This window comes from Capricornis sumatraensis, chromosome 7 (genome assembly GCF_032405125.1).
Source record: "Capricornis sumatraensis isolate serow.1 chromosome 7, serow.2, whole genome shotgun sequence".
NCBI lineage: Eukaryota > Metazoa > Chordata > Mammalia > Artiodactyla > Bovidae > Capricornis > Capricornis sumatraensis.
In genome coordinates, this window is record NC_091075.1 from 9,985,036 (window position 1) to 10,000,000 (window position 14,965).

Sequence of the window (14,965 nt, forward strand, 5' to 3'; positions counted from 1 at the left end):
TTTCATATTTTTCTTGAAGAAAGTCATTTTCACAGACATTTTCATTTTCATCTGTGTCTTTAGGACAGTGTTCCTTGCTCTTATGTTTAGCACTTTTCACATTCCTTATTTTTCCCCCTCATTTCTCATCCTTGAGGTGCGAGGTACCCAGACTTAGCATTGATGATCAGCCCTGGCAAGGCAGATGATGTGTCTTTAGCCCTCCAAGTAATAACTTGGTTAATGGCAGCCTTGCCTTCCTGATCTAACTCTGAAAATCGGGTTGACAGCCTGTTCTTCAATATGCAATAGTTAGCAGGCATTTCTCTATTTCAGTATACTGAAACTGGATTGTCCCCTCTTAGCACTCTGGGGGTTCTGACTTGTTTAGCGTGTTAGAAACTCTCACGTCTGCATTCTCTGGCCTGCTCTGCGCTCATTGCTTGTTCATTCTTTCCCCTGGTTTACATCTTCCCTTGGGGTCTCTAAGTCTCAGAATTCTATAAAATTTTGTCCTTCTCCCCTTTGCTGGATAACTGAAAGCAAGTAATTTTTGTAGTATAAGTGATAACACTGATGAAATTACTACGAACTCGCAGAATGACCTGTGCTGCTAGAAAATAGTAACATAAGAAGTTCCTCTATCCTTTTGTGTTCTGGGAAATGTTCTTGGAAATAAAAAATGGTCCTTCCCCCCACAACTTAGGTAAGCTTTGGGGATGTCCACTTAATTACCTAGGACAAGGCCAGATACAGACCCTCCAATTTTTCATTCTCATTTTGTTGACCTGAAAGAAATAGATTTACAGATGTTTCTCCAGCAAGGACGGGTTTATTTGGGATTAGCAGAGAACTGCAGTACAGAGTCCGCAACCATGGTGAGTCCTGTGCAAGTCTCCAAGGAAAGGGAAGGAGGGTGTTGCTTTCAAAAGGAGGGAGAGGGAACCTTGGGTGGGCAGTAGTAGAGAGAGGCGGTGCCAGGAAAGTTGGGTGGTGAACGGTAAATAGGAAAAAGAGGAGTCTGTGTTCTTCCTTTGGGCTCTACTTTTGTTGCAGGGTAGGCGAATTCCCCCTCCTGGTTTCCCAACTCTTTTTAATTGAAAGAGAAAGTGCTAGTTGCTCAGTCCTGTCTGACCCTTTGTGACTCCATGGACTGTTGCCTGCCAGGCGCCTGTGTCCATGGGATTCTCCAGGCAAGAATATGAAGTGGGTTTCCATTTCCTTCTCCAGGGGATTTTCTGGACCCAGGGATCAAGTTTGCATCTCCTGCATTGGCAGGCAGATTCTTCACTGTCTGAGCCACCAGGTAAGCCCTATTTAATTGAGGTTTCTATTAATTAATTTTTAGCACCTTCATATTCCCTATCGATTAATCAGGATGAGATGCTTATTAACTAAACTTTGAAAAGTTTCTGTTCTTACCCTAGGCCCTTGAACTTTGACCCACACTCAGCCTGAGCCATCCTCTTATGGATCTCTCCGGTGAATAGTCTGTCTTTAAGGTAAAACATTCTCTGATCTGTTGTCTGATCAGAGCAGCCTTGGTCATCCCACCCTCACACCTGATTTAGCCTTGTTGTTTTCTTGCTATAAAGGAAAAGCCCCTTTCTGCCTAACCATGAGCAAATCTCATGACTGGAATGTTCTACCTAATATAATAATGATTTTTTCTTGATTGAATTGTCTTGGTGCTCTTGTCAACAATTGTTGTTCAGTCGCTAAGTCTTGTCCAACTCTTTGCAACCTCAAGGACTGCAGCCCGTCAGACTCCACTGTCCTCTACTATCTCCTGAAGTTTGCTCATATTCATGTCCATTAAGTCAGTGATGCTCTCTAACTATCTCATCCTCTGCCACCCACTTCTTTTGCCTTCTATCTTTCCCAGCATTGGAGTGTTTTCCAATGAGTCTACTCTTCCCATCAGGTGGCCAAAGTATTGGAACTTAAGCATCAGTCCTTCCAGTGAATATTCAGGGTTGATTTTCTTTAGGATTGACTGCTTTGATCTCCTTGCAGTCCAAGGGACTCTCAGGAGTGTTCTCCAGCACCAGAATTCAAAAGCATCTATTCTTTGGTGCTCAGCCTTCTTTATGGTCCAACTCTCACATCCATAGACTCTCACATCCGTGACTACTGGAAAACCATAGTTTTGACTATACAGACCTTTGTTAGCAAAGTGAGGTCTCTACTCTTTCATATGCTGCCTAGGTTTGTCATAGCTTTCCTCCCAAGGAGTAAATGTCTTTTAATTTAATGGCTGCAGTCACCATCCACAGTGATTTGGGAGCCCAGAAGAATAAAATCTGTTACTGATTCCACTTTTCCCTTCTATTTGCCATGAAATGATGTGACTGGATGCCATGATCTTAGTTTTTTGAATGTTGAGTTTTAAGCCAGCTTTTTCACTCTTCTCTTTCACTCTCATCAAGAGGTTCTTTAGTTCCTCCTCACTTTCTGCTATTAGAGTGATATCATCTGCGTATATGAGGTTGTTATTTCTCCCAGCAGTCTTGATTCCAGCTTGTGATTCATCCAGCTTGGCATTTCAAATGCTGTAACCTTGCAGGAGAACATGGTAACCCACTCCATATTTTTGCCTGGAGAATCCCATGGACAGAGGTGCCTGATGGGCTACAAAGTGTTGCAAAGAGTCAGACAAGACTGAAGAGACTTAGCGCACATGCATGCATTCTGCATATAAGTTAAATAAGAAGGGTGACAATATACAGGTTTGGCATACTCTTTTCCCAGTTTTGAACCAGTCAGTTGTTCCATGTCTAGTTCTAACTATTGCTTCATGACCTGCATCCAGGTTTCTCAGAAGACAGGTAAGGTGGTCTGGGATTCACATCTGTTTAAGACTTTCCCAAAAGTTGTTGTGATCCATACAGTCAATGGTTTTAGTGTAGTCAATGAAGAAGAGGATATTTTTCTGGAATTCCCTTGCTTTTGCTATGATCCAACAAATGTTGGCAATTTGATTTCTGATTCCTCTGCCTCGTAGAAACCCAGCTTGTACATATGGAAGTTCTCAGTTCACGTACTGCCCATAGATGTAAAGGTTTATTTTCTGTGCTTAATTTTATTCTGTTGATTTATGTGTCTGACCTTATGCCAGTACTACACTGTCTTGACTTCCGTAGCTTTGTAGTCAGTTTTGAAATCAGCAAGTGTAAATGCTCTAACTTTGTTCTTCTTTCTCAAGATTGTTTTCACTCTTCTGTGTCCCTTGCATTCCCATAAGAATTTTAGGATAAATTTTTCAATTTATGCAAAAAAGAAAGTCAGCCAGGGATTTGATAGGGATTGCATGAAATGTATAGAAATTTGTAGATATATAGAAAAAAAATGTGTATAAAATTCGGGGAATAGTACAATCTTAACCATGTTAAGTCTTTCCAGTTACTCAATTTGAGGTTTGTTTCCATTTATTTAGAAATGTTTTAAATTCTTTCAAAAATGTTTTGTAAGTTTTCAGTGTATAAGTTTTCTACCTCTTTTGCAAAATTATTTCAAAAATTTTTTGATGTGGTTATACATGAAATTTTGTTAATTTTAATTTCATTTGTCCCCATTGTCCTTTTAACATGTATTTAGTGTGGGGTGTTTTGCTCTTACTGTGGTATGAAAGCTTCCCTCGTGGCTCATTGGTAAAGAATTTGCATACCAATTCAGGAGATACGGGTTCCACCCCTGGGTGGGGAGGATCCCCTGGAGAAGGGCATGGCAACCCACTCCAATATTCTTGCCTGGGAAATCCCATGTACAGAGGAGCCTGGCGGGCTACAGTTCACAGGGTTGCAGATGAGTTGAACATGACTTAGCAACTAAATAACAACAACAAAATGTATGAAAATTATTGCAGGCTCTGTATTAGTTTCCTAGAGCTGCCCTAACAAAGTATCACAGACCAAGTGCTCAGCATAACAAAAATTTACTGTCTCATGGCTCTAGAGGTCAAAATCAAGGTTTTGGCAGGTCCATGCTCGCTCTGGAAACAGCAAGGGTGTCCCTCTTCCTAGCTTCTGGTGCTTTGCTGGTAATTCTTAGCATTGTTGGCTTGTAGATCAGATCAGTTCAGTTCAGTTCAGTTGCTCAGTTGTGTCCATCTCTTTGCAACCCCATGGACTGCAGCATGCCAGGCTTCCTGTCTATCACCAACTCCCAGAGCTTGCTCAAACTCATGTCCATCAAGCCAGTGATGCCATCCAGCCATCTCATCCTGTGTAGTCCCCTTTTCCTCCTGCCTCCAATCCCTCCCAACATCAGAGTCTTTTCCAATGAGTCAATTCTTCGCATGAGGTGGCCAAAGTACTGGAGTTTCAGCTTTAGCATCATTCCTTCCAAAGAAATCCCAGGACTAATCTCCTTTAGAATGGACTGATTGGATCTCCTTGCAATCCAAGGGACTCTCAAGAGTCTTCTCCAACACCACAGTTCAAAAGCATCAATTCTTCGGCACTCAGCTTTCTTCACAGTCCAACTCTCACATCCATACATGACCACAGGAAAAACCATAGCCTTGACCAGATGGACCTTTGTTGACAAAGTAATGTCTCTGCCTTTGAATATGCTACCTAGTTTGGTCATCACTTTCCTTCCAAGGAGTAAGCGTCTTTTAATTTCATGGCTGCAATCACCATCTGCAGTGATTTTGGAGCCCCCCAAAATAAAGTCTGACACTGTTTCCACTGTTTCCACATCTATTTCCCATCAAGTAATGGGACCAGATGCCGTGATCTTCATTTTCTGAATGTTGAGCTTTAACTCAACTTTTTCACTCTCCTCTTTCACTTTCAACAAGAGGCTTTTTAGTTCCTCTTCACTTTCTGCCATAAGGGTGGTGTCATCTGCATATCCGAGGTAGTCCAAGGACTGTCAAGATTCTTCTCTGACACCACAGTTCAAAAGCATCAATTCTTTGGTGCTCAGCTTTCTTTGTGGTGCAACTCTTACATCCATACATGACTACTGGAGAAACCATAGCTTTGAATCTATGGGCTTTTGTTGGTAAAGTAACGTCTCTGTTTTTTAATATGCTATTCAGGTTTGTCAGAGCTTTTCTTCCAGGGAGCAAGTGTCTTTTAATTTCATCACCCGTAGATGCGTTGCTCCAATTTCTGCTTCTGGCGCCACATGGCCACTGATCCTGTGTCTCTGTCTTCACGTGGCAGTTTCCTCTCCTTACAATGAAAGGACACTAGTCTTATTGGATTAGGACCTCTTCATAACTTAATTACATCTGCAAAGTTCCTATTTCCAAATGAGGTCATGTTCACAGGATCCAGGGTTTAGGGCTTCAATCTGTCTTTTGGGGACACAATTCAACCCATAACATTCCAGGAGGTTTCTAGGTTCTCTTAGGCAATGGAAAGTCCATTGGTTTCTTTAGATCACAAAACCAAGTTTTAATTTTAAAATAGAACACTCAGCCTATGTCAAAGTTCTGGTGTGTAGAAGACATACATAATGTGGGTTTCCTGCCGTCCAGAGATAAGTATAAGGTAGGTTACTATTCTCTTTCTTCTTGGGCTATTTTCCTACTTGTAAGGGGCTGTTTCTGACCTTCTATGTCCAGAATGGAAGGAGAAATGGAAAAGGAGGGCAGAGACTCTGGACTTTGCTGGCCTGGGTTGTAAGCTGCTATCATTCTCTCTAGGCCCAGGTAATACTTCAGATTGACCTTTTGTGGATTCTTTTGAAGCTTCTCTGAGAGCCTCTTGACTGTCAGTCTTTTGGAGTCTGTTCTCTGCTGCGTACTTGTCTGGCTTTTTGCTCCCTCTTCAGCTCCTGGTTTTCCAGGGGCAACTCCCAGCAGATGTTCCCTGTTGGAGACAATGACTCTTCTACGCTGGCAGTTTTGTCAGGAAAACCCACCTTGTATCACCTTTCTGTACTGCGTGGTGCACAGCTGGTTCTTGGGACACATCAAAGCACTTTTTTCTGAAGAGGTCAGCTTGCTCTCTCTGCAGGAAGGAACTAACTAGCTTTCACTTCTCAGTTAAGATTTCTCATCTGGTCTGGTGCTTCTAAACTACAGAAAACACATTCCAACCTCCCAGCAATGCAGTCCTCTGTAGTCAAGATGTGACATGGACTCTCTCCTAACCAAACCCTGGCCAGGCTCCTCTTGGCCATTTCGGTTGGTGGTGCCTATAAAGGCTTGAACAAACACCAGTATATCTTGTAACAGCTCAAGGCTGCACCGCTATGATGACCCTAGTCCACCTTCAAGTGTGTGCCTGAGAAAACTCAAGGATGCCAAAAGAATGTACTATTTATTCCAGTCAATACCTGAAGATAGGGCCCCTGACTGCCAGTCTTGTGGGCCTTTGTGGGAGGGAGAAGCCTAACTTCCACAAGCATATCTGGATGATTTCACATGGATCAACTCCTTGCCACTCTATGGAGCCCTGGCTCAATTCCCTCCCTGCTCTTTCAGTCATCCTTTAAAGCACCCAGTAACTTCTGTAGAAATCAAAGTTGGGTTCAGGTCACACTGGACTTTTCTCTATTGCAATAGATGCTACAGATTCAACTCTGGCTTTACCGCTTCCCCTAGTGTCCAGCTTTGCTTATCTTTGCTACAGAGGAGCAACCTTTTCCTCTCCTTCTTTCCAGGAGGTAAGACTCATAGCACTCTGCTATATGTCTTCAAAGACTCTGCAAAGAGTTTCAGTGCTTTTATATACCTGCTCTAGATGAGAAGTGAAAGTCACTCAGTTGTGTCCGACTCTTTGAGACCCCATGGACTGTATAGTCCCTGGAATTTTGCAGGCCAGAATACTGGAGTGGGTAGCCTTTCCCTTCTCCAGAGGATCTTCCCCACCCAGGGATCGCATGCAGGTCTCTCGCATTGCAGGTGGATTCTTTACCAGCTGAGCCACAGGGTAAGCCTGAGAATACTGGAGTGGGTAACCTATCCCTTCTCCAGCAGGTCTTCCCGACCCAAGAATTGAACTGGGGTCTCCTGCATTGTGGGTGGATTCTTTACCAACTGAGCTATCAGGGAAGCCCCTAGGTGAGAAACTTGTGCTTAAAGGGCCCAGTAATCATGGAACTGGTTATTAGAGTTTGAATTCCCTCAGAAGCAGCCCCTGAGACAAGGATCTGAGTGCAAGGAGTGTATTTGAAAAGGGCAGAAAACATCAGCAGGGGAGTAGGGGAGTGAGAAAAGGAGGCAAAGCTTCTCTCCTAGAAAGAAGATACACTACTGAAACAGCTCTCATGGTGGAGACTTGAAGCTTAACCTCACAGCTCAGGGTGATAGTGTAAAATTCTTGTTTCAGAATGATCCCAACCAGAGATGGTTGAAGGATGTCTCTTGCCTGAAAGAGAAAGAGAAAAGGTGTTGTTTTCCTGGTCCTTCCAGCCTGCTGTCCCTGTGAGAACTACTCTGCAGAGACTGAGACTAAGGCCTCAGACTCTCACTGGCAGATCCCGGTGGCTGGAAGCTTTCCAGGTGACACCGAGAGAGAAGATTCGAAAAGTAATATGAATCTGTTGGCTACAGTCCACATCTCAGATTCCATGTATCAAGGCAGTGACTGGTCGCAGTTTCTTAAAAAAAACTTACAAAGATTGAAAGGGCAAATTACAAGCTTAGTCTCTGCAAGGACTTTGGTCCCATGTTTGATTTATTATTTCACTGTTATTCTCCCCCTTTTTCATCATTTCTCTTTTCCGTCACCAATTCTGGATTGTTCCATGCTCTCACTTGTCCTTTTTGCTGATCTCTGCTGCTTACCCAGTGCGGTAACCCAGATATAGCAGATGCCTCTTCCACATCTCCTTGGATCCTTTCACTATTTGTGTGTGTGTGTGTGTGTGTGTGCACTGATTTTCAGTGTTGTTTCATGTCCAACAGTTAGCCCAGTGCCAAAATCAATTTGGCACTGGGCTAGCATCAGGCTGCTAGAACCCACTTTGCCAACAGACAAGGAAACTCAGAATTACATGGAGATTTCTATCCTCGAGGGGGCAACTCTTAGCCAGAGACTAGTAGGATGTAGCTACTCTGATGCGCTGACTCCTTTTCAGTACCTCTGTGAGATGTCACCCACATGGTCCCCAGAGCTGTCCTGTGGGATGGACACTTTATTTTTCTGTATTGCCCTTTGCTTGATATCATACTGTTGTTTGGCCTTCTTCCTTCTCAGTCTCACATTATCTACTCTCCTGTTTGTTTTCCTAGGAACATTTCCCCAATAAATAATTTTTCAGGGGAATCCTTGTTTCTTACTCTGCTTTTGGTGAAACCCAGCCTTAGACATGGAGCTTGATGTGAGTGGTTGGAACCCCTGGTTACCATGCCTTTGTCACTTAGGGTTTAGAACCACTAATAAAATTATAAAATTTCTGAGTTCCAGAAATATCATCCCTTCTCTGCTATGTAACAATAGAACCATCTCATTGTAACCAGGATCCATTTATATTACTATTATAGTAAATCTGTTGTTTTGTTCTTTGCTGGTTTTTACCTGCTGATATACTGGCATATAAACCCCCAAATGTCCAGACAGTAGCTTAGCCCCAAGTTTAGTTTTAGTACCCTCTTAGCATCCCATCTGTTGGTACCATTTCTCAAGTGGGTAACTGTGAGTAACAGTGAAAGGTGTTACTTCTAATGCTTTGACTTAGAATACTCTATTTTTCAGCATCATATAAAGTCTGTTGGTTTAAAGTATTTATAGCATATTGACTGACAACATCCCAGCAATGCATGATGTCATCTGCAACCGAATGCCTTAGTTGAGTCTTTCAGAGGTCATTCTAAAGTTCTGGGAGGCAGTTGTTTATGGGTCATGTGATAAGTTGTAGGCCTGGAGAATCTGTGATCATGGATTCATAGTGGCAGCTCTTTAGCTGAAAAAAATGGACCTCTTAGTCAGGATGATATATGCAGGATCCTAGGATGACAAATCAGACCCTAGATGATTTAAAATTCTTGAGCTAAATCAAGTTATTGCATGTGGGAAAGCTAAATCCAAATCTGGTGTAAACGTTGATTCTCGTCAAAATGAATTGCTTGTTGTTTTTTACCAAGTGGTTGATTGGTCTCCTTGAGGGGTAGTTTCATAGCGGTGGCTCAGCCTTGATCTCTATTTTTGATTGTTAGGCACTTGGAATAGCTATGGCAGCCTTGGTGAGGTGGACCCCTTACTGTTGAGCCCATCCATAACCTCCATATCTGCCACCGTGTCTGCTTATGCATTCTCTTAGCCCATTCTTCATCTATTCTGGTTACGTAGTGTAACCACTGTAACTCATCTATGGATCCCTGAGGGTCAGGGCTCACTGATGCCATTCTGTCTCTGGTGCTTGTTGTGGTAACTTTGTCAATTTTGCCACTAGTTACATGTTGCCAAATGGCTTCGGCTGTAGAAAAACTATGACCTCCATTGACCTTTGGAAAACCTGTTCCACTGGATTGAATTGATACATATTATCCTTTCTGATCCAGACATTACTCTTTCAGTCTCATATTTGTCTTAAATGTTTTAAATGAAGCATTTTGCTTCTTAAAAGGAAACTGTTAGTATTTTTCCAGGTTGGATTATCCATAAACAAGTGGGCTAATAAAGTTCTTAGGTTTATCACTTTCTCTTTTAAATATATATAGCATTTTTGCAGCTTCTCATTTATGGAAAAAACACCAACCAAATTTAGCAAGCTAACAGAAAATCGAAAGATAAATGGAGTCTTCAATTTGACTATTCCATTCTAGGAACTCACTAAAATATCACTTGAGTTTTTCAATTATTTATTTGAGATGCAATTTCTTCTTGGTTTGTTTAATTTGGTACTGATAATCTCATCTCCTCATCCAATCACCAAGACTTTCTCTTGTTTCACTCCACTTTGCTTGTAGGTATCCCTTATTGGATGTCTTTCTCTGTCATAAAATGGCCAACTCTCTATGGGAAGTAAGGTTATGCCATTTTTATTTCTGTATTTCCTCTGCCAAATACAGTAGATATTCAATAAATGTCTATTGAGTGAATAATGACATGACTAATTGATGAGACTGACTACATGATCTCATGACTTCATGAGACTGATGTAGACAGTTGTCTTCTACCTTGTTTCTGATTCAGTAAACATTTTACATTCCTTTCATCTGGTTTTCTAGCCTTGAATAGAAGTTTTGGAGATTATAGATTGGAAGCGGCTTTGCTAAACATGCTCTACTCACTTTCTCACTGGCTCTTAAAAGGCTCGCTGTCTCACTTTTGCAACATCTCATTGCCTTCCCAAATGAGCTATTTTATTTCTCTTTCACTTTTTCTTTATAGTGTTAAAGCAGGACTCTTTTTTTCCCCTTCAGTTTCAACTGAGATATTAAAGACCAAGAAACATACAGTTGATGTGAAGTTGTTATGCAAAGACACAATCTAAATTAAGTTAACAAGGGTGCATTAAGAGCCTATGAGTCAGGTTATACCAATTTACGAGTCCTCTACCTTGACCCTAGGAATGAGTAGACTCTGAGGAGTATCAGGAGGGGATTCCACTGGGGAGGATTTTTGGTGTGTATGACGTACCTGCACTTACCTCCCACTCCCAACTATAGGAGAAGAGTGTATATGGGGGTTCTTTAGCTTCACAACCATATTGCCAGAAAATGTGTTTACTATTCTTATGTTTTTCACCACCCTTCCTTCCCATTCCTTAGGCAGACCTGAGCTGAGTGAAGAGATGTGTTTATATTTAATTAAAAGTAGAGGCACAATACTACATAAAATTGGACTGGGAATTTTAATTATTGAAGTGAAATGAGACGACTCTGTGAATAAGTTGAGGTATAAAGGCTAGAAAGAACTAGATTCCAGAGACTTATTGAAGGGGGAAAGGGAGAAGGGATAAAGTAGCTCTTTGTACTGTAGCGAACAAGCTCATTAGCAGTTAGTTACCCGTATAAGCCTTCCTATGTAGCTGTGAACGCCATGCTTCCGTAATTTCTCATTCTATTGATTCATGAGCATGCCTCTTGTTGCATTAGTTCAGTGTGTGGTTCTAGGTTTCATCACTGGTTTTTTAGGGATAGATACTTAAGATAATATACTAAATGCAGGAATTCCCTGTTGGTAGAGACTCCAATAAGATACAACACACTTGAGATCATTTGTATAGTTAATAAGAACTATTGAACAATAATTGGATATCTTTTCAGTTTTCAAATACTCCACCACTTTTTATTAACACCTTTATATGTTCATTGAATTCCCTACTATTATAATTATGGCAAATCAAGTTCAATTTTCAGGGTCTTTGAGGTAGAAGTTAAACAGAAGAAAATGTTTTTAAAACTTCTGTTAATCTTTTACTCCCTGAACTTCATTCATTTCTAGACCAATGTCTTGTCTGAATCCTGTGTGCTAATTAACAGTTAAACTGGATGAAACAACATGGTCTCATAAGCAAAGGAAAACAAATTCCTGGTTCTTAGTTTTAGCTGTTAGGAAAACATAGTCATTGCCTCTGTACTTATTACTCTAAAAATACTGCACAAATTTATCAGTTTTATCAAATGTTTGGCTTCTGGATTTTGTTACTCTATTATTTAGTAAGTGAAATCTTTGTATCTACATCAATGTTGGAGATTTATGTTTATTATTATTATAAAGTCTTTAGGCCATTAGTTCTTTAAACTTGAATTCTGTTTTGTGTTGTATTGATAATGCCATAGTCTTCTTTTTTTCTGGCATTTATTTGATATATCTTTATCTGTCTCTTTATTTTTAGCTATTGAAAAAAAACCACTTTGTTTTAGACATATTTTTGTAAACAGCCTTTATTTAAGTGACTGTTTATTTTTCCAGTCATGATTTTGATTAAGCATGTGCTGTATGTTGGTGAGACCCTTCTTCTGTTTATCTTCTGGTATTCCAATTTGAACTTTGCTTCTAAGTCAAACTGAGGGTCATAGATTTTGATAGCAGTGTTCAGCCTGTTCACGGTTATTTGGTGCAGGGTTCCTGGTTTGAAGATACCCTTAATTATGCTTTTTTGTGCATCAGTTTATATTTATTCTTAATTTTACTTTTTTTTTTCTTTCTTTACATTTTCTTGTTTGACTAGATTATATTTCATCTTCGATAACTTTTCCCCTACTTTATCCTTTTAAAATACTCTTTTGTGCCCTCCTTTCACTAAGAAGTTATGTTTTTTTCTTTCTTATTGGTTACCTTCCTGTTTTTAACTCTCAGATACATATCTGTACTCCCTGGGTCATTTTACTTACCACTTCCTCCCATCTACCCTGTAAGACTTTGAAATTTTTTTTGCTTCTCTATTTCCTCATGTTACATACTTTCCTTCTGCCAATTCCTGGGTTTTCCTCAGATAACCTAGACTTTTAATTCTAAGCTATTATAACATTTTACCTTACAATATCTTTGGTTCTTAAAATCCTCACTTGTCAATTAAACATTAATTTCTACTCATATGATTATCAATTTAAATTTATTAAAAATGCAAGAGTCATTGCTCACCACTATTTTCTCTTGTATTTCTTATTCCCCCAGCTTGGGATCCTATAATTGAACTCATTTTTATTTCGTTGGAGTACCTCCTCAAGTATGCTCCATAGATAAGCACTTAGTTGTGTATGTTATCTGAAAGCCCTGAAAGTCACATTGTTTTTTTCTCTTGTAGAAGAATGGTATCTTGGCTGCTGAGCGTGGGATTCTTCAACCACATACTTTTCTCTCATTGCCTTAAAGTTATTTCAGTATTTTCTGTGTTCCAGAGTTACAGATAAGAAATCTGATATTTGCAGAGTTATCATTACTTTTCAAATAATCTTTTGCATATGTATTTTTTTTCATAAACTTTTTTTAATAGCAGCTTTAGGTTTATAACAAAACTAAGCAGAAAGTACATAGGGGTTCTCATATACCCCATCACCACCTAACCTCCTCTACTCTCAACATCCCACATTAGAGTCCAGTATGTTTTTAAGAGTTTTAATTCACATTTGAGAATGCTCATCAAGAGATGTCTCAGGATGCTTTAAGAAATTAGTTATGCACAAGAATTGGTGAGGTCTGTAAATGCAGGAAGTTTTCATCCATTATCATTTTGATTTCAACTCTCTCTGTCCTCATTCTCATTTTTGTTTTGACATTTCTATTACTTGGTTATACTTTTGGTCTCCTATTTTATCTTTCAGGTATAGTGTTTCATTCTTTTTTTTCCCGTTTGTTTTCCCCTTTGAATTATGGTATATCACTTCTTATTTGACTTTCCTGCATCTGTGGGAGCCATCTGCTCTGGTTGTTCACTTTCTCTCATCTTCAACCTACTATGTCTCCTTTAATGGTGTGTGGCTTTTATTTACATGCTTCTGTCAACCAGGGTTTAATGTGGCCCTTCAACAACCATGCCAGTCAGTGTTCTGTCTCTTTGGTAGCAGAGGACGAAAGGCAGTGAAAGATGGAGTTGAGTTGCTGGTGGTGGTGGTGGTGCGTGTGAATGATCAGTAGGCAATCTGAGAGATTTCTTTTGAATTATTGTGGGGAAGAACTGTTTTCAAGTAAAAGTGAGGTGGGGCTCTCATAATGCAGCACTGTTGTTTCCTGACCGTGCCACTTGTGTGACAGAGAAGCAGGGCACGGAAGCGAGGAGGGCCAGGGAGGAGGCCACGCAGTGTCTTTCTCTCTCCAGCCGCTTGGCTTACTCCTTCCGTTGCTATAGCACTGCACTTTATTTCCAAAGGTGTCCAGTCTCAAAGCTCTCTCTAGTAGTTACAGGGAAGTGGGGGTGTTGTAACAAAAAGACCAAAACCCAGAATGGCCTAACAAGCAAGTGTCTCTCTCTCACTTTGCTGAGATGAGTGGTGTAGCGCAGGAGCCAGCTCTGCCCAACACAGATGCTTCTGTCCCTTGATGATTGTCATCAGAAAGCTGAGTTACTGTGAGTTCCACAGGGAGATGTGGGGTATATGCATGATTCTAAGCCAGGCCTGGAAGTGCTTCCCATCACCCCTTCAAACGAGCTGTTCATCAGGACTCAGCCAATGGTGACGCATGGCACAGAGAAGGAGGAAGTATAGTCTCTGGGCGGCAGCCCTGAACCAGCTAAACTCTATTTCTATGAAGAAAGAAGGAATTGGACTTTTACTCCAGTGAGAAACCTTAGTCATAGCTTTCCAACTTTTCTAGAAATGAATCCAGTGATTCACTTGTTACTTTGTTAGTTGCATCGATCACTCAACAAGGAACTGGTAGGGAGAGAGGGTTGGTAGCACCTCATGTATGCAGAGCATTGGATGTATGTCAGTCGCTCAGTCTTGTCTGACTCTTTGTGACCCCATGGACTGTAGCCCTCCAGGCTCCCCTGTCCATGGAATTCTCCAGGCAAGAATACTGGAGTGGGTTGCCATTTCCTTCTCCAGAGAGCATTGGATAGTTTCCTCCTAATGACTACATAAATGACCACTCACTAATGACTGCTACTTGATTATTAGCACTCTGTAGTGATTATGTAGTTATAGGCTAAGTAGGACACCTTTGATAAGAAAAGGGCACTAGTCATAAGCATACTTGAACACGGAGAAAACTGCAGTGTTACCCATTAAGTTCTTGACTCTGAAGACTGAAAAATCATTGTTCTTATAGTGTTATTCTTTTGATGAAAAATTTAGGTTAAGAATGGGGAGATTGCTGTCAATCAAACAAGGCCATTTCTGCAGATTTCCACTCTGCTCCTTCTTACTGACTACATGGTCTCTAGGACTAAATAGGAGAGTTCTGAACCACAGACTTGTGCACAACGGAGAGAACACATCACGTTGCACTTTTCAAGCTGTTTCACACACACTGTGTCTTTTGACTGTCACACGAGTGCTATGTGGTGAGTGGTATTATTGTCTCTATTGAATTAATGAAGAAAAGACACAGGAGGATTAAGATGATGAAATGGTAGAACCAGAGCCAGGCTTCACCTCTACTTCCAATGGTTGAGCTTTTTCACTGCAGCACAC